The following is a 21,780-nucleotide window of genomic DNA, read 5'->3' on the forward strand; positions in this document are numbered from 1 at the left end:
CAAGGTAGGGTCCTCCTTGTTTATGACCTTACTTTGGTTTGTTTGGAAGGAAAGAAATGGACGACTCTGGTCTGGTAAGCGGGGGACTCTTAATCAATTAGCCTCTCAAGTACACTCTTTTCACCACCTTCATCTGTCTACAAGGTCTGTAGAGAAGGTGTCTCGAATTCGGCGTCCTGCCCAGTGGCATTATCCGGCACCTGGATGGCTCAAAGCCAACTGTGCTGGAGCTTTTGATCGGTCTTCATGTACTGGTGGCCTTGGGGTGATCATCAGGGACAGTGATGGTGCTGTGTTGGGAGGTGTTTGCTCAAAGGTTGGGTCTGTCCTGTCTCAACAGACTGTAGATGCTTTGGCATGCAGAGCTGCCAATCATTTAGTGCAGCAATATGGGATTTCCCCGATTTGCTTTGAATCTGATTGTCAAGGAGTAGTTAATGCTATTTCTTCTCCAGGTGTGAATACCTCGATATTGGGAAGGATCTATGATGACATCTCAAGTTGTCTGGAGACTTTTCCAGGGTCAAGTTTTACTTATATAGATAGAGATGCTAACAAGGTAGCCCATAAGCTTGCCAAGTTTGCACTAGGTTCGGATTTTAACTTGTATTGGAGTGGGTTTGTTCCCATGGAGATCAGTGGTTTCTTAGCCACGCTATGTACACAATAGTTCTATTGGTCTCAATATAATCTGACGTCCTTATTAAAAAAAAAAAAAAGTATGGAGTGTGTATTAAGTAATTAGGGGTGTGTATTTAAAACTTCATATGCAACAATTAGCTCACCGAACTCACAATGTCTCGCTTGCAAAGGGGAGACTTATGCCACTAAACCAAATGGTAGTGGACCTAAAAATGATTTTCAAAAAATAATTTTTAAAAACAAAAATGAGAAAACGAGATTGTATTTTTCAAATTTGAAAAATGTGTTTGATAATTTAGTGAGAAAAAACATATTCTTCATATTTTCTAAACTTGGATAAGAAAAAAAGTGAAAACGTCAGATTGTTGTTTTCAGTTTCTCTAAGTAAAAGTTGAAAGTATTTTCTATTTTTATTTTTCACGTTTTCAGAAATAAGTTGCCGAACGCATTTTAACCCTAATTTTCATTGTCTAAAAGGAAATTTTATGTTTGAAAACGTTATCCAGATAGTTATATTATAATGATTCTTTATTATGGATATTATGGATATAAACCTTTTGTTTCGACGTACACATGATGCCATTGTGTTTATCGTTTGATCTGAGTTCTTCTAAAACTTATCATTTTGGTATTTGGTGATAAGAAAAAGCATGATCTAAGTGAGCAAATTCTGAATTTGGTGGCTTTCATTTTTTTTTGGGGACGCGACCTATATATACCAATCCAGTAGAGTCAGGTTTCTCATTATGGCCAGCCACCCTTGCGGCGCCCCCTGCCCTTCTACTGCAGCCGGGTTCCTCTGCTGCTCTCACCACAATGCACTCTTCACCTGGCATATCCAAGTAGCTCATATATAAGCAGAATAACCCATACGTTAGTTTGCTGAAGAAATAACCTACATGATAAACCCAAAAACTTTTGAACCAAGGCGTATGGTGGCTGGGGGTGTGTGGAGGAGGAGGATGAGATGCAGGACTAGGAGCCTTTGAGAGTAGCCGAAATGGTGTGGCTAGCTCTCCTGGACCATTCGAGAGTAGCTGACGTGTCATTGTAAACACGAAAATCTGAAAACAAACAAGATACAGACACGTGTACAAAAATAATAATTTTATTAATTTAAGTGCGGGTTACAATCTTTGGTAATCCTCTGATTCGATCTCCGACGATGAATTTCGCTCAAGGGCTTGACGCTTGATCTTGAGTGGTATGATGATCACGAGAGTTGACACGTGACGAACGCTTTGACTTGAGGTTGGTGAGGAACCGGCTATTTGGCAGCTTGAGGGTTCTTCACACGTGCTTGGGAGGCTTCAGAGATTCTGAGAGTATTTTCTTCTCTATTTGAGCTGAAGTCCTTCTCTTGATTTGAGAAGGGGTATTTATAGTATCGGCGTCTCGATGACATAGCATTAATCACATTCCGTAATTGTGTAATTAAATCAATCAGTTTTAATTAATTGATTTAATTATCTTTTATTGGCATCAGCTCGGCTCTCTATATTATTTAGGGCAAATTACTGGTCACTCCCTCAACTTTTGGGGAGTCGACAGTTCAGTCCCTCGTATCATAATTTTAACAAATAACTCCCTATACATTCAAATCTCACACAATTTGGTCCAAAATGACCATTTTACCCCTAACTTTTTTTTTCTTTTCTTTTTTTTCTATCCTCTCTCTCACTTCCTTTTTTTTTTTTCTATCCTCTCTCTCACTTCCTCTTCGACTCAGAACCCGAAAGGGGTTTTCTGGGTTTCATGGAGTTGCTCGGCAACACGAACTACGCTCCTGTGGTTGATTTCGGGACCCAAACGATGTCGTCTGACTCGTTGATGACGATGATGATGCCACCTCGGCGGCAGCAGCATCAAACACAAGCGCTTCCATCACCGTCGCCGGTGTCGTCTACAGTGCCGGAGAGTGGGACTAACTTTGAGGCCTTGAACTCCAGCGCCAATACTGCTCCTACTACACCCAACTCCTCTTCGATCTCATCCTCGTCTAATGAAGCTCATGCGGCGAATAATAATGAGGAGCAAACCACAACAAAAGCAGGAGATGAGGAAGAAGATGCTAACCAAGATCTGGACAAGACCCAGAAACAGTAAGCTTCATTTCCACGCCTTTCTTTTTGTCGACCAAATCTGTCGAGTCCAATACCTCTTCCTCTTCGTCGTCGTCACATCTCCGGTCTCAGTTCGTCAAATCGTTAAGTTTGGAGAGAGAATCGACGGCGAGAAGTAGCGACTGCTCCGACGGTTCTGTGGTGTTTTCCGGCGGCCGATTAAGTTGCATGTGGTATGAAACTCACTCCTCTCGTCATAATCTTCAAGTATGTGTAATTAGTTTTCGAATTGGATTAAGTTTTGATGGTTTACGTTTCTGGGTAGCTACGGCTCCGCCGTGTTCTTCAACGTCCGACTACTCCGGCCTTTCTGGGCTCCGTCTCTTGCTCAGCTGCACTTATAGGTCAACAATCGAGAAGTTTGTCGAGTTGTTGATGTGAAAATCATCAGTTCATCACCATCCCCGTCTCGGCAATGAGTTCTAGGAACTGAGTTTGGGGCAATTGAAGTTGAATTCAGATTTACAAAGGTATAATCCCGACCTTGAATCAAAGTTTTGTACTTGGTGATAGTCGGATGTTAATCTTTGAAAGATGAGGAATTGGATTGGCTATGTGATACTGCGATGTTGTTTGCATGTGTAGAATGGGTGTTTATGTCTTGGTTTGAAATGTGCAGAATGAGAGAGAGAGAGAGAGAGAGAGAGAGAGAGAGAGGATAGGAAAAAAAAAAAAAGAGGAAGTGAGAGAGAGGATAGAAAAAAAAAGAAAAGAAAAAAAAAGTTATGGGTAAAATGGTCATTTTGGACCAAATTGTGTGAGATTTGAATGTATAGGGAGTTATTTGTTAAAATTATGATACGAGGGACTGAACTGTCGGCTCCCCAAAAGTTGAGGGAGTGACCAGTAATTTGCCCTATTATTTAATGGCTCTCCAGTGGGATTTTTTAGTTGTAGCCGTGGAGTTCGACAAGGTGATCCACTGTCTCCTCTTCTTTTTTGCCTTGCTGAAGAGGTTCTTAGCCGTGGTATCTTGCGTCTGGCTGATATGGGGCATGTCCAAGCTATATCCTCTCCTCGTGCTGTGAAAGTCCCTTCTCATGTTTTATTTGCTGATGATATAATGGTTTTTTGGAAGGGAGATAAAAGAAGCCTACTAAATCTTATGGCTTTCTTTGAGAAGTACGGACTCAACTCGGGTCAATTGGTGAACAAAACCAAGTCTCATGTTTATTTGGGGAAGTCAGCTCTTCATCGTCGTACTCTAATATATTCTTGGTTGGGTGTTTCAGTGGGTAAATTGCCTTTCATGTACCTTGGTGTGCCAATTTTTGTTGGCCGTCCAAAGCGAATTTACTTCCAAGTCTTGGCTGATCGAATTCGTAATGTTATGTCTAATTGGAGAGGGCATTCTCTTTCCATGGCAGGACGGGTAACTCTGGTCAATTCTGTGGTGGTTAGTATGCTTTCCCATAGTTTCACAATTTATGCTTGGCCAAGGACTGTATTGCAACAAGTTCGAAATTGGATGAGGAATTTTATTTGGACCGGCAATGTGTCTTCTAGAGCCTATTATCCAGTCTCTTGGAAAAAGTGTTGTGCTCCATTGAAGGAGGGTGGTCTTGGAGTTCGTAATATTATGGCTCTTAATAAGGCTTTCCTCCTAAAAAAATTTTGGGATTTCTTAACTAAGTCTACACCAGCGGCTGCTTTTTTTTCTGCTCGATTTCTTCAACGTTCAGGTCAGCCTTGTTCTTACTATAAAAAATCATCTATTTGGCCTGGCATGCGACCCTTGTTTATGGATATTTTCTACAACTCTAAATGGTTAGTGGGCAATGGTCGATCAATTGATTTTTGGCATGGTAATTGGCTTAATGGTTCAATTGTTGATAGATTGGGTATTGTGCATCCGCTTGGCAAATTATTATGTGCCAAAGTTTCTGATTTCATCAGAGATGGCTCTTGGTATTGCTCTACAAATTTGATTGCTGATCTTTCTGCACTTTGGTCAGAAATTTCAGCTGTTAGACTTCCTTATTCAGACATGGAGGATAAGCTGGTGTGGTTGGATTCTTCTGATGGGAGTTTATCTTTATCTATAGCCTATGAGTTCAAGAGGAGTAAACAGGCAATTGTTCTTTGGGATAGATGGGTTTGGCGTCAATGCTTTCGTCCTCGAAACTCTGTTACTTTATGGAAATTTCTTCATGGTAAGCTTTTAACAGATGATCTCTTACTTCAGCGAGGCTTTTCTTTTGCTTCTATGTGCTCTCTCTGTCATGCATCTGCTGAGACTACCCACCACCTTTTTTTTGAGTGCTCTTTCTCTATGAAGGTATGGTCTGCAGTTTTATCTTGGTTTAAAGTCAGTATTCATTTCCTGGATATATATGATTTCTTCTCTTACCCACTGCAACATGGTTTTGGTACTCAATTGCAATTGCTATGGTGGGGAATGATGGGAGCTGGCTTCTACTCTCTTTGGGAGGCTAGAAATTCTATCCGTTTTGATGAGCGTCGCTTAACTACTGATTATTTGATTCTCTCTATCAAGCAGCAAATTCGAGAGGTTGATTCTTGGGGTTTAGAAATTATGCGTAACTCAGTAGATGAGCTTTGTATTTTCAGTGCTCTTAGAATCAGCGGTAGAGCCTCAAGATCACATCAAATTCGTGAGGTAAATTGGCATGCTCCTTGTGCTTTTCAATTCAAGGTTAATACAGATGGTGCTGCTCGTGGGACGCCTGGACTCGCGGGCTATGGAGGTATTTTTCGTGATCACTTGGGTAATTGTATGGGTTGTTTTGCTGGTTCCTTGGGTATTGCTACTGCCCTAGAAGCAGAGCTTCAAGCCATTATTCATGCAGTTTCAATAGCATCAGGAAAAGGATGGACTTCTCTCTGGATTGAGTGTGATTCAGCGGTAGCAATTCACTTTCTTGCCAATAAAAATTACTCAGTCCCTTGGCGTCTAAGTGTTGATTGGGTCAATTGTTGTACCATTCTCTCCTCTATGCAGATTCAGTTTTCACATATTTATCGAGAAGGGAATCAAGTGGCTGATTGCTTAGCTAACTATGGGGTGGATCATGAGGGGCATTATTGGTGGGACTCTTGCCCTCCTTGTGCATCAGCTGCCTTTGTTCACAATCTGCAAGGGTTACCGAATTTCCGTATTAGCTAATTCTGAAGTGCTTGATTGATTTCATGCAACGGTGGTTTCTGCTGCATGATTGCTCTATTCATTAGTTCGTAACTATTTTAGCTCAGTGCTCACTTTGAGTACTTTATTTCATTTTGTTTTCAGAGAGGTTTTGGTTATTGTCCCCCTCTCTCTTCTTGTGTTTTCTTTTCCTTTTTTAATAAAATAAAATAGAGGGATGGGCGGTGGGTTCCCGGTTGCGATGGCCCCCTTTCTTTCGAGATTGTGGGTGGGTGCCAGTCACCCCATATCGGCTGTCGCAGAGGAACTAATATCGCCTAATCCTCTATTTAATTGCTAAAAAAAAAAAAAAATCTTTTATTTAAGGAATATGTCAATCAATTTCGATTTGATTTAATGCCCGATTTCAATCAGAATTTAAATAATCTAATCTGATTGATATTTGAATTTAATACTTGATTTCAATCAGAATTAAATAATTTAATCTGATCGATATTTGTATTTAATACTTGATTTTCGTCAAGATCAATCAGTTTAATACGATTAATCCGCTTTAAATGCTTTACTCGAGCAACAATCAATCAACGATAATTTGAAGATGCTTCCACGTCATTCAATCAATGGATCACTTGTGTTTTGACATGTGTCATCCTCGAAGCTCACATAATTTTGATGACATATGAGCCACGTGTGTCTTTTGTAGGACCCATGTGCCAACTAAGCTTGTTTAGTCAAAATTTCAAACATTGACCGATTTATTTAATGAATTTTATTTTCATTAAATTTCTTGTGTCTACAGTCATGGCTAGCTCTGTTGGATAAGCAAGTGCAGGAGTAGAAGCCTTCGAACTAGTCAGCAGTCCCAGCAAGAGAAGTATTCTAACATAGGGCTTCATCAGGAGATTGGGAGAAAATAAAGTAGTAAGTATTCTAACAGAAGGCTCCATCAGGAGGGATAAAATAAAATAGCTTTTGAAGGACCAAGAATCCCAATTTAAAAGGAGTGGAAAAGGACCACCAAGTAGAGACAATTTTTTATTTTATTTTTTTGATTGATTGAAGTAGCAATTTTATTAAGGGAAAAATTCATGAATAGTACCCGAAGTAAGGACCCCTACGAATTTCAGTACATCAATTTCCAAAACATAAGCTTTGGTACATGAAATTTCAAAACCGACCCAATAAACATACACGACGTCAATGACGCACGCCGTTAGTTTCGTGCCAGCTGTCGTATTTCAAGGGGTAAAATGGTCTCTTCAAATTTTTTACTCAGATCACCCAGCTGTCTCTCTTCTTTTATTCTGGGCACCCAGCTCTCTTACCCTCACTCCTTTTTTTGTTTAATTATTTTTTTAGTTTTTCTTTTTATCTCTTCTTCTTCTACATCTCTCTCCTCCTCTCATTGAACTCTCAAAAACGACGATCTTGGTTCCTTGCTTTCTTTGAAGATTGAAACAAACTAATGAATGATTTCCAGCACTTCCTGTTCCTACAAAAACTTAACAAATGCACCAAATTTCCAATCAATAAGTAATCCAACAAATTATACTACTCCTCAAACCTTAAATTAAATATATCGCAAGGAGAAAAAAAAGAAGAGAAGAAGACTAGGATTAATCTGAGCTGAGCGACTCACCACTATACCTTTGAATTAGAAGCCACTAGTTTTCTTATCTGGGTTGCTTCATATCTCTCTCTCATTGTGGTCCAAAAAATATACACCCTCTCATCACCATCCAGTCAAACAACAACAAGAAGAAGACCCATTGCCCTCATCCCTTATAGACTTTCCTCTATAATTCAAGTATTCGATTTCCATGATTCCAATGAAGGCCGATTAACAAAAGAAACAACGAGAACTATAGCACCTTAGGTACAATTACACGAACCCAAAATTCCCAATTCATTGGATTCATGAATCCCTAATCTTCTGGGTTTGGTTCTTCACCCAGATTTTAGCCCATACCTCCAACGCACTGATTGGAGCCCTCACTCTCTTCTTCTCCGCTCCAATCTCCACAACTCTTCTTCTCTATCTCTCCGATTACCCGAAACCCAGCCCGGAACAAAACCCATTATATTTTTTCTTTTTACCTCCGCCTTCTGCTTTTGCTACATCACTGTCAACACCTGAGCAATCCCAAGGCTCACAACCTTACTGCAAAACACATCAAGCCCACCTGATTCACAAAAACAAACAAACCAAAACCGAAAACAAACAAAATTAGGGTCTTACATCTTGGAGAGCTTGTTGGGTGTTCAACCGGTGACCTTGGCGACATGAAGGAGGGCTTGAATTGAGGTCGGGCTGGACTCAGTGAGAGCCTGGGCACAGTGAAGATCGGCCCTCAAGGCGGTTGTGGATGTTGAGGTGAGGGGTTGTAATCGGAGGTGGTGAAAGGCGGTGCAGAGGCGTGGTTATCGATGACAACGAAAAGAAGAAGGAAAAGAGATCCCAGAGTTGCAGAGCCATTTCGAGAGAGAGAGAGAGAGAGAGAGAGAGAGAGAGAGAGAGAGAGAGAGAGGAAACCATTGACAAATGAAAAACCTATTCTGCCCTTCATTATATGTGTAATGGCACGACGTCTGACGGAGTCATTGACGTCGTGTACGTATATTGGGTTGACTTCATATTTGATGTACCAAAGTTTATGTTTTGGAAATTGCTGTACTGAAATTCGTAGGGGCCTTTACTTCGGGTACTATTCATTAATTTTTCCCTTTTATTAACTTAACAACAAATACATCAAACTGGGCAAAGCCCTATATCTCAATACACCTCACCTACATCAATAGACTCATGGAGCCATGGAGGCCTTATTTCATTCATACCACTAGGGGTGGCGCAAGGGCGGCCGGCCATAATGAGAAACATGACTTTGCTGGATTGATATATTAAGGTCGCGTTCAATAACATTTTCATACATATAATTTTCTTTTAGACAATGAAATTAGGGTTCAAATGCGTTTGACAATTTACTTCTGAGAATGTGAAATATAAAAATAGAAAATACTTTCAACTTTTACTCAGAGAAACTGAAAACAACAATCTAACGTTTTCACTTACTTGGATTGAAAGTAAGTTGAAAATCTTAAAAAGAACAAAGAAATTGTAAATATGAATTGAACTTTGATGGAAGATTTGGGTTCAATGCTATTTACTAACCAGTTTCAATGGGTGAATTTATTGATGCATGCAACTTTAAATATGAGTTAAATTCCGTATTCGAGTTATATTATTTAGTCATGGACCTAAGTTTCCTTACAGGATATCAATTTAACCATTTTATAAGTCTATACAACTTGAATTGCTAGTCCAAGTCATTTTATGAGTTTGAACCAACAATTAAGTAGACACATAATGTCGATGGCGATTTGGAGCAGTTGTGGATTGACAGTGTTGACATTCGGGAAGTGATGGTGTTGGGTTTCCTTTAGTCTCAGGTCTAACGGTCCAGCAATTCATTTTGGTCGGGTTCGAAGTCACAACGAGTGCAGGCTTGGTCGATCAAAGGCAGGTCAAGTGGATTCTGGGTGGCGAGTCTGTGTTGACAAAGTTGAGTGTCAAGGATTCACTGCTTCTGCGCATGTTGTCTTTGCTGTTTAGTTGTTGTGCAAGTTTTCTTTTAGTCGGAGCCTCTTTGGCTCATTCAGTCAGTCATTATAGAGTTCCAGTGTGAAGTCTAGTGGTCATTTCTGTGTAAGGAATGTTGCCCAAAATTCGTTGTAACCAATTCATTATTAATGAAGTTTCTTCTTGATCAAAAAAAAAAAAAGTAGACACATAATGTTTTCGAAACTAGGAATTCAAGCTAATTATGGAATCATTCAATGAAACACATGAACCACTACACCTAATGCCTATTGCCTATGAAACCTAGAAGAATCACCAACTGAATTTATGTTAACATTATTGGCGAATGCACAAAGATAAATTGATTAGGTTTCTATTATAAATCTAGCACATATAAAGTTAGACTTACTTAGATATGCTCGTGTTCTAAATCAACGAGCTCAAGACTCTTCCTCTGCAACAACTTCCGACCCTCTCATCACAAGGAACTTTAGGAAGCAAGTCTACAACTTATGGATCTTTCTTGCAAAAATGTGGAATTGGTCCCGTGAACCTTGAGTAGTCCCCTTGTTTCATTGTTTTCCCTCCTAAATAGACCATGTAATTTTATTTTCGCCTGTGAAAATGAATTTGAAAAAGATGATTTGGTTCAATTATGGGCAGCAGAAGGCTTCATTCAAGCTCAAGGAAGACAAAAAATTGAAGACGTTGGAAGAGAGTACTTTGGTGGCTTGTGTTCAAGGTAGTTTTTCCAAGTTTCAGATAGTGGTCAACCAACATATAAAATGCAACCAACAGATAGTGGTCATATCAGATTCTTCTATTTTTTTGTTTTGTTTCAGAGCTAAAAACTGAACAGAGTAGCGAAAACAGAGTAGCATATAAGCCAAACTTCATAGCATGATCCATTTTGCTTCTGAATTTGATTGGAATGTTAATACAAATTTTATATGTTATAGATTGAAAATAAATGATTGAATGGAGCCTATGGATAGAGATGACTCGATTAGTCCAGATTATAAGCCAAGGAATGGTATGTAGTTTGACTCAAAAGAATTAGCATATGAGTTTTATAACATGTTGATACGCTAAAAGTAAGCGCGCAATTTAACCCTGCATGTAGTTGTTAGTATAGAATAAGTAGGGATCGTTCTAACCGGGGATTGAGGGTACACCTGTAATTGCAAAAAACAATTAATTAATTAGTAAAAGTAAAAAGTATTATTTACAAAAAGAATATATACAAATAACGAAATAAAAGGGGGGTTTAAGAATTATAAAATCAAAAGTTAAATCAAATAAAGAAAACGTAAAAACATATATACAAGGGTGGAACGCAAGGAACAAAGATCAAAACCAATTCCATGTAATCAAATTCGATTCAAACCCTATAATTGTTCATCTAAGTCATGAGAAAGGAGTTGATCATGTGAAACATTCGAAAGCAAATGAATTCCCATTTTTTACTTTTCAATGCTAATTAATCTAAGCGAAAGCACCTAGATTAATCCTATCAAACATGCAATCAAACCCTAGAAAGCTAGTCAATCATGTCATGTTTAATGCATTACACATAAAGAAAGGCTATCAACTCAAGTGTACAACTTAGTATGGAAAAGTCCACCTAATTGCAATCCTCGTTAATTAAATTCGATTCTTGTCCAGAACCTTTACTACTTTGATTCAAGTTTACACAAAACGAAAAGTCGATTTCATGTTCTTAAACCTAGCACCAATTATATCGAAACCCTAAGTGTTTGCAACCACATAAGATTAAAATACAAAAGTTATCTATAAAGCAAATTTAATTAAACAAACTCACATAAGCAACTTCGAATCACAATTATAGAATTAAAAAACTTTATTTAAACATAGAAATTGGGCTTAAACTTCGCCCTAAACGTTAGGTTAACTAGAAACAAGTTCATACGAAATCAAACAAGGAAACCAAAAAGGTTACAAGGAAAAGGAACGAATTACACCGTGAGTGGAGATGGAGATGGAGAGCTAGATGGTTGGATCTTGAATCTTGGAAGCAAGCCTTCAAGGTGGATGATGGAGGATGTGATCTTCACGGCTCCTTCTTCTTCTTCCTCTCCTTGCTTGAAAACGCAGAACTTTGCAACTAGAGAATGGAGAGAGAGAGAGAGCTTATGACGTTATGGAGGATTTTCTGAATGAAAGGTGTGTGTTAAACGTCTAGCATAGGGGGGTTTATATAGGGGAACGACCAAGCTTTGCCACACAGCTTCGACCAATCACGTAGCGCCACGTCAGCTCTGTGTGTCATCCAACCAATCAAAAAGCTCCAAAATTAATCCCTAATATATTGTTGCTGATTTTCCCAAGATTATTTCTGATATTTCTCTTAATTTTCGGCCAAATATCTAGGCATGAACCTAGACAATATATCCGGACTCATTTTGGACCTTTTCTCCCTTAAATCTCTCCAGGGCTTTATCCTTAACATCCTCCCCTTGATTTTCTCTTGATTTTCACATTAAAATTGCAGATTTTATTCTCTAATTTCAGCCAACATATCTTGAGGGAATTAAGGAACGAATCTGGACTTGTTTTGAGCTTTTTCTTGTTGCACAATCCCTTGAAACTCTCCCTTGATTTTCTCAACATAATCTCCTTGATTTCCCATGCAAAAATCAGATTTAATCTCCCATAATATCTCCCACGTCATCTTCAAGCCATGTGGTCTCCTAATGCCTTCAGGTTTCCTAGCATCATCAGGATTCCTGCGTTGACTGGGATTCCTAGTCGGACCAGGAAAACTCCATTTCTTCATTTCAGCTTTATTTCCTTGTCATTTATTCCAATGTACCTAGAAAATAGAAACTTTTATTAAAATTACTAAAAATAGAAACTTTCTAAAGATGGAAACTTTCCTAATCAAGAAGGATTTATTTAAGGAAATAACTAAGTAAATATGAGGTAATAACAGTTAAAACGTCGCATTAAAATGCTCCTATCAAATTCCCCCACACTTAGCTTTTGCTAGTCCCTTAGCAAAATCAAAACAAAGAAACTAAAAACAAAGACTCAATGACTCATCAAAAATACTAAGAATAGAAAATGTAAAAGACTCAAGGAAACTTAACTCAAAAACTACTAAGCCCTCCAACTATTTGTCTCATAAATCTCTTACTTTCATAGCATTAAGATTAGCACTCAACCAAGAATCAATGTTTAGGCATTCGAGAGTTAATTGAAACAAATAATCCACATATACACAAGTAGGACTTGGTTGTAACAATGGTGATGGGGTGGAGCTCAGCATGTTTCAGACAAGTATGATTCAAATCCTCACAAGGTATATCCACTCTTTCTTCTCTCAGATCATGGCAATGCTTAAAAGCTTATAATCACTCAATTATATGTGAGAGAAAATATTTTGAGGCAGTCAAATAGCTCACATATATAAGAAACGAAAAGCACTTTGTGAATATAATTTTTATTCAAAAGATCTCATGAAGGATATCAACTACTTGCACGAATGGACTGCCATAGGTTCAACTCTTGTAACTCATCTCCACATCAAGGGCTGTCCCATCTTAAGGATCAAGAAGGTCTTCTCAAAGGTTGTAATGGGGCTAAGGCTCAAGGTTTTAAGAAACAAAGAGATAAGGAATTTAACAAAGTGTCCTAAAAACCTAGTAGAGCTCATGTAAATGTAGAGACTTCTAGAAATCCCACCAAAGCATTGCAAAAACGTCACTTCCCCTAGAGGTAACATAAAAGGGCCTAATGTCTTCATTTTAAACTTCCCTTGAACTCTAGTGAAATGGACAAAGGCCAAATTTTTCTGTAGTGGGCCTTCAATTCAAAACAAACTCCAAGATCACTAAGTATGGGGGACTAAAATCCATAAACATACATTTTTCTTTCTTTCTTTTTTTTTTTTTTTTTTTTTTCCTTTTTTTTTTTCTCTCTTTTTTTTTCTTTTTTTTTATAGATAAGTCTACCCCCACACTTGAGCTTTCACCTCTTCTCAATCTTCATCCTTGCCACCAAATCCATGTAGTAAGTCTCAAAAGATAGCTCTACTAAATTTTTAGAACAAAGGGTAAGATTGTAACTATACTAAGGTTCAAGGGTTAAGGATTTTAAGGGTGATGAAAGAAAAGGCTTAATGTAGGCTCAAAGGGTTTTATCTAAGGGGGTCCCACGACGGGCACAATTAAGGACACAGGCTATATCTGGCAATGGTGGTAATTCCTAGGGTGCCTCTATCCTTTCCAGAATCAGGGCCATGTATTGATAAAACGTCTCAACAAGCACAAGAGCGAATTCTAGCATTCTCTAGTCCATTAAACTTAATCTATGGCAAGCAGTCAATCAAGATGAAAGAATAATGAGATCATCAAAACATCGCCAAGAAATTAAGAATATATTTTTTTCTCATTTTCACTCCAAGAAAAAGGGACATGGGCTCAATTATTTCACATGGGCTTTATGAATCAAAACTCATCCTAACATGCTCATATTCTGTACCAGGGTCACGAGATCCATATCCACTACACATGCATGCATTTTTCATATATCTCAATTAACCAAAGAATACCATTTAAAATCATCTCAATATTGTGATCCTCTTTTAGCCATAATTTCAGAGATATAGAATCATCCTAGACAGTTGAAAGGGCATCCTATGACTCAAAACAAAAACAAAAGCAACGAATTTTTTTTTTATTTTTGACATTTTTCGATTTTTTTTGTGTATTTTTCAATATATGACTCAAAATGAAAATATAAATCCCTTCCCCCACACTTAAATATTGCATTGTCCTCAATGTAATCAATCATAAGCATGCAATGAAACAAGTAAGCATAGATAGAAGGCATTTATGAAAATAAATTCTAAAATAAAAACAAAAGAGAAAAATTGAAAAATAAAAAGAAATAGGGAAAGAGAAAGCAAATCTGTGTAGGTAGACTCCTTCACAGCTACTTCTGAATTGGGTTGCCTCCCAAGCAGCGCTTGAGTTTAACGTCTTTCAGCCAGACGGTACCTCCATTAAATAAAGTTAGTGACTAAAATTAACTAAGAAATACAAAATATACAAACAAGTTTAACTACGAATTACAAACTACAAGTAAAATTAGCAAGTACATTGTACACAAGACACAAGTTAGGTACACAAGTGAGTAAAAAAAAAAAACATGAAAAATATTTACACAAATGTTTTTTTTTTTTTTTTTTTTTTTACCTTAGTGTATCACAACATTTTGTTACATTTTCTTTTGTCATAAATATTATTGATATCAAATCTAATTCCAAGCGGTAAATCAAGTGGACGTGCGGCCCACGTATAGTTGCCTAGACACAAACTCCCTCCTACATCCTTTAGGCAACCTTACTGAAATGGCCAGGTAGGGGAGGACGACCACAAGAGGCAGAATCCATTTTGGCATGAGCTAAGCCCATTTGTAAGCACTTCTGGATTCAAAACCCGTTATGAACGTTGTCCCCTTCCTAGACACCATTCCACATAGGCTATACGTACTAGGATGAAAAAGATCATAAGTGTGAAGACAGTTCAACAAATGTTAATAAAAGCCGCCCTCAACCTTAAGGGGTACCAATAAGGGGTTTAGGCCAATATTAACAAAAGAGACTTCACCTATTCCATTCAATTTACAACTTACAATTAAAATTCGTGTTCAACAATATAAAAAACATCCTAGTTAATTTATACTAAATTCAAACAATTTATATACAAAAATTATAAACAAAAACAAGTGATTTTTCAATCCCCGGCAACGGCGCCAAAAATTGATACGCTAAAAGTAAGCGCGCAATTTAACCCTGCATGTAGTTGTTAGTATAGAATAAGTAGGGATCGTTCTAACCGGGGATTGAGGGTACACCTGTAATTGCAAAAAACAATTAATTAATTAGTAAAAGTAAAAAGTATTATTTACAAAAAGAATATATACAAATAACGAAATAAAAGGGGGGTTTAAGAATTATAAAATCAAAAGTTAAATCAAATAAAGAAAACGTAAAAACATATATACAAGGGTGGAACGCAAGGAACAAAGATCAAAACCAATTCCATGTAATCAAATTCGATTCAAACCCTATAATTGTTCATCTAAGTCATGAGAAAGGAGTTGATCATGTGAAACATTCGAAAGCAAATGAATTCCCATTTTTTACTTTTCAATGCTAATTAATCTAAGCGAAAGCACCTAGATTAATCCTATCAAACATGCAATCAAACCCTAGAAAGCTAGTCAATCATGTCATGTTTAATGCATTACACATAAAGAAAGGCTATCAACTCAAGTGTACAACTTAGTATGGAAAAGTCCACCTAATTGCAATCCTCGTTAATTAAATTCGATTCTTGTCCAGAACCTTTACTACTTTGATTCAAGTTTACACAAAACGAAAAGTCGATTTCATGTTCTTAAACCTAGCACCAATTATATCGAAACCCTAAGTGTTTGCAACCACATAAGATTAAAATACAAAAGTTATCTATAAAGCAAATTTAATTAAACAAACTCACATAAGCAACTTCGAATCACAATTATAGAATTAAAAAACTTTATTTAAACATAGAAATTGGGCTTAAACTTCGCCCTAAACGTTAGGTTAACTAGAAACAAGTTCATACGAAATCAAACAAGGAAACCAAAAAGGTTACAAGGAAAAGGAACGAATTACACCGTGAGTGGAGATGGAGATGGAGAGCTAGATGGTTGGATCTTGAATCTTGGAAGCAAGCCTTCAAGGTGGATGATGGAGGATGTGATCTTCACGGCTCCTTCTTCTTCTTCCTCTCCTTGCTTGAAAACGCAGAACTTTGCAACTAGAGAATGGAGAGAGAGAGAGAGCTTATGACGTTATGGAGGATTTTCTGAATGAAAGGTGTGTGTTAAACGTCTAGCATAGGGGGGTTTATATAGGGGAACGACCAAGCTTTGCCACACAGCTTCGACCAATCACGTAGCGCCACGTCAGCTCTGTGTGTCATCCAACCAATCAAAAAGCTCCAAAATTAATCCCTAATATATTGTTGCTGATTTTCCCAAGATTATTTCTGATATTTCTCTTAATTTTCGGCCAAATATCTAGGCATGAACCTAGACAATATATCCGGACTCATTTTGGACCTTTTCTCCCTTAAATCTCTCCAGGGCTTTATCCTTAACATCCTCCCCTTGATTTTCTCTTGATTTTCACATTAAAATTGCAGATTTTATTCTCTAATTTCAGCCAACATATCTTGAGGGAATTAAGGAACGAATCTGGACTTGTTTTGAGCTTTTTCTTGTTGCACAATCCCTTGAAACTCTCCCTTGATTTTCTCAACATAATCTCCTTGATTTCCCATGCAAAAATCAGATTTAATCTCCCATAATATCTCCCACGTCATCTTCAAGCCATGTGGTCTCCTAATGCCTTCAGGTTTCCTAGCATCATCAGGATTCCTGCGTTGACTGGGATTCCTAGTCGGACCAGGAAAACTCCATTTCTTCATTTCAGCTTTATTTCCTTGTCATTTATTCCAATGTACCTAGAAAATAGAAACTTTTATTAAAATTACTAAAAATAGAAACTTTCTAAAGATGGAAACTTTCCTAATCAAGAAGGATTTATTTAAGGAAATAACTAAGTAAATATGAGGTAATAACAGTTAAAACGTCGCATTAAAATGCTCCTATCACATGTATGGGCGAAGAGTTGGGTTTAGTATTAGAAGACATACACATTACAAGAACAAGCATTCCGGTAAGCTCATCTCAAGAATATTTGTTTGTTCTAAAGAAGGTTTACGTACAATAGATAAGCGAGACCATTTGACTAAGAATCCTCGAGCGGAGACACGAACAAGTTGTGATGCTAAAATGATCATTAAGTTGGATAAATCAAGTGGTAGGTACAGAGTTGTTCAATTTGAAGAAACTCACAGCCATGATCTTGTAATACAAGAGTGTGCTCACATGCTACCATCTCAACGAAATGTTCCATATCCACCAAGATTTCATCTCGTGCCGCTGAGAGAGAAGAGACATATAAGTTTGCTATTCATCATTTGGGGGAACTAAACAAAGCTATTGAAGACATGTTATGTTCAAAAATGGATACATTACATCTTGGTAAGGATGACCAGATTACAGAATCGTGTACTGTGATTGAAGGTATTAATATGGCCAAAAGTAACTCGGATAAGGCAAAAGTTGTTCAAGCCAAGGGATTCAAGAAAAGGGAGAGTGCTCGAGGAAGAAAAAGAAGAATTATAGGTGATTTTGAAAAAAGTTTGGCCAAGAATCGAAAAGGGAGTACTCTTGAGCGAGAAAAGTCATCTAGTTCTGATTCAACCAAGGTATTTCGTTTTCTTAAAAGTTATTCATGTTTGTTTTTTCTTTTTTCATGTCCTCAGTCTGGAAATTGTGGTGCGCCAATTCCAATGTTATGGATGCCATTTCAAGAACCTCAAAGTTTTAGTTACCAAGCATTACTTAACTCTCAAGATTTTCCAAATGATGGGAAAGACTCATACCTTGGTGATGAATGATTTGAACTCAGAGTTCAGTTTCTTCTTCTTTTTGCCATCTGTGGTGAAGCATATCACAGAATCGTGTAGATATTAGGCTTTGTACAACTTGCTGTCTTCTTCTGCAATTTGGGAGTTTCATCAGTTTGTGGAACTGTTTGGGACTTTCATCAGTTTGTGGAACTGTTTTTGCTGTTCATCAGTTTGTGGAACAGAGATGCTTGTTTGTGGAACTGTTATTTAACTCTGTGCTTTTATAGTTTGAACAATCTGTGTTTGATAATGATCTGTACAGGTTTTAGCTTTATGTAGTTCCTAGCCAATTCCAATTTGACCATCAGTTTGCCACTTTCTGCTCAATTTGTTGTGTATGTATGGGAGTTTTGGTAACAAACTTTTGAGTTTTGAAGTTTTCATATTGAGTAGCTTAACAAGGAGGCAATCACTTAAAACAAGCATTCCTGTTCTTCAAACCTGCTTCTATGGTACACCTATTGACAAAGCTAGTTACTTTACTTAAAGAAGCTTAAGAACTTTGAATAACATGGCTGGTCATTCATGTAAATACTCTGCAGAATTTCCTCATACATAGAAACTTTTCATATTAATTCACTCCAAATTGGAGTCATGCACAATCTTTTCATACATAGAAACTTAACAATTTACTCCAAATTGGAGTCATGGCCAAAAGTAAAAGTTTACACATTCACCAAAACCCAACAACCTTTAACAATAACATTAGCTCCAATTTGTTAACTTCATCAGCTCCACTTCCATATCCTAACCAACATGTGGTGCTCTAATTTTCATTCCTTCACGGGATCTTTCGTTGTAGAGATCAATGCAAAACCTGCAACAACATGGCTTCTTGTACAAATTGTCATTGACAACATGAGCATGATAAACCTGATAAGGTGAAGCTGAATAACATTAGCTTCATAGACTTCATGATTTTTAAATGCAAGATAACATTAGCTTCATAGCTTGAAGGTGAAGATGAATAACATTAATAACATTAGCTTCATAACTTACAAACCAACTTCAGCATTTTCTCTCTTAGTCTGACCAAAAGTTTCGAAATTGGTAAAATTACAACATCTATACCAAATCCTTACAAATTTCCAATCTATCCTCTACTTCACACCAATGGTACCCTCCTACTCCAAATCAAAGCTCAGGGCGTACAAATGCATTATTTTTTTCCACACTCAACCCATCAATCTGTAGACACAAGAAATTTAATGAAAATAAAATTCATTAAATAAATCGGTCAATGTTTGAAATTTTGACTAAACAAGCTTAGTTGGCACATGGGTCCTACAAAAGACACACGTGGCTCATATGTCATCAAAATTATGTGAGCTTCGAGGATGACACATGTCAAAACACAAGTGATCCATTGATTGAATGACGTGGAAGCATCTTCAAATTATCGTTGATTGATTGTTGCTCGAGTAAAGCATTTAAAGCGGATTAATCGTATTAAACTGATTGATCTTGACGAAAATCAAGTATTAAATACAAATATCGATCAGATTAAATTATTTAATTCTGATTGAAATCAAGTATTAAATTCAAATATCAATCAGATTAGATTATTTAAATTCTGATTGAAATCGGGCATTAAATCAAATCGAAATTGATTGACATATTCCTTAAATAAAAGATAATTAAATCAATTAATTAAAACTGATTGATTTAATTACACAATTACGGAATGTGATTAATGCTATGTCATCGAGACGCCGATACTATAAATACCCCTTCTCAAATCAAGAGAAGGACTTCAGCCCAAATAGAGAAGAAAATACTCTCAGAATCTCTGAAGCCTCCCAAGCACGTGTGAAGAACCCTCAAGCTGCCAAATAGCCGGTTCCTCACCAACCTCAAGTCAAAGCGTTCGTCACGTGTCAACTCTCGTGATCATCATACCACTCAAGATCAAGCGTCAAGCCCTTGAGCGAAATTCATCGTCGGAGATCGAATCAGAGGATTACCAAAGATTGTAACCCGCACTTAAATTAATAAAATTATTATTTTTGTACACGTGTCTGTATCTTGTTTGTTTTCAGATTTTCGTGTTTACACAATCAACAATGAAACTCCCTCAAAACAGACCAACCCAGATGATAAAATGCTTAATACAGATGGAAAATACTAACAATATGCAGAACAAACAAAAGGGTAATCATAACAGACCTGAGAAAACGCATCAACAAAGTAGTCATCTTCAAATTCGATCTACTGCATCAACAAAACAATTTAGAATTCATTCCTACAACCTCCCAACAAAACACGCCCAAATCCAATAAATTGAAATACACTGAAATCAATTTGATTCAACGAATAACATAACACAAGATGGTGAGGGGAAGGAGGAAATTGGGCGAAGAGAGAGAGAGGGAGATGTGAGGAGTCGAGAGATCGTGTTCGATTCAGTTCACGACTAGATGGTGAGGGGAAGGAGGAAATTGGGCGAAGAGAGAAGGGAGATGCGAGGAGTCGAGAGATTGTGTTCGATTCAGTTCACAACTAGATGGTGAGGGGAAGGAGGAAATTGGGCGAAGAGAGAAGGGAGATGCGAGGAGTCGAGGGATAGAGATCTTGTTCGATTCAGTGTTGACGTTAAAGTACTATTTGAGATCGTTAGTGAAGTTTATGGCTTTCTGTGTTGTCAGTTTAATGTCCCTTAGATTGAACCATGCTGACGTGGCGAGCTCACAATGTTATCCAAGCAGATTATAGCAAAATGAATTCTAGAAGCCGAATCCAACACCATAAATGTAAGGGAAAACTTTCACAAAAAAATTTGACAACAACTTTCTAATTTTTTCTTTTCCAATTTTGTTTCTCTTTACCCCTATCTTATTATCTACAGGTTAGATCACCGATCTCCTCTACCTCCCATCACCCTGCATTGACAAACACCTCCTTTGACAAAGCCTTGGAGCACCTCCAGTGACTCAATTGGCCAGCTCCAACGGCAACAGATAATTGTCTCCAACATGGTGACTTTTGGTGAAAATCAATCGTATGAAATTTGGTTGTGTCCATCAAAAGTAATGGTGAGAAGCATATGAAAATCATGAATATGACATTTTAAAATGAAAATCCCATATTAGCAACTACTCATCAAGACTTCGTACCACTTTTGGTTGATATTTTTCGCTAGGTGTTAAGATTTGCATTAATGTTTGCATCTTCAAAACAAAGATCTTGAATAGAGGATGAGCTCAAAACAAGTACAAATTGATTTTATCTTCTCTCTTTTATCAAGGTTTAATATGAAGGAGACAAAGAGTGGCATCCGTTGAAGACTTGTTTCTTGGGCGTCAAATTTTATCGATGGTTTAGTCCTTGGGCAATATTTGACGACCTCAACCTATTTAGATACGAGATGGAGAATTTCTCTCTCTCTCTTTCCTCTTGCAACGAGGTAGAACATACAACCTATATGGTACTCATTTGCCAACTGATCAACATGATCTATAGATCTTGATCTCAAACAACCCAAAGACATCTTATTTCATTTATTAAAACCCTCATTTACAGTCCTCTACATCAAAAACTAAGATGAAAAATATTAAAACAAAACAAAAGCCTCTTATAGAACCAAAAACTCAACATGCTTTGAAGAGCGTACTTAACGAACTTTCTTAACCAACGTCCATAATTTCTAACTCTAATACCTTATAAACGGTAGAGATCAATATAAACTTTGTCTACATTCAAGTTACAAAATCCGATTGATTAAGGTTACCATTAGATACTTTAAACTTGATGAGAAAATTTAGTGAACAGAGTAATTTACTA

This window comes from Rosa rugosa, chromosome 4 (assembly GCF_958449725.1).
Source record: "Rosa rugosa chromosome 4, drRosRugo1.1, whole genome shotgun sequence".
Taxonomy (NCBI): domain Eukaryota; kingdom Viridiplantae; phylum Streptophyta; class Magnoliopsida; order Rosales; family Rosaceae; genus Rosa; species Rosa rugosa.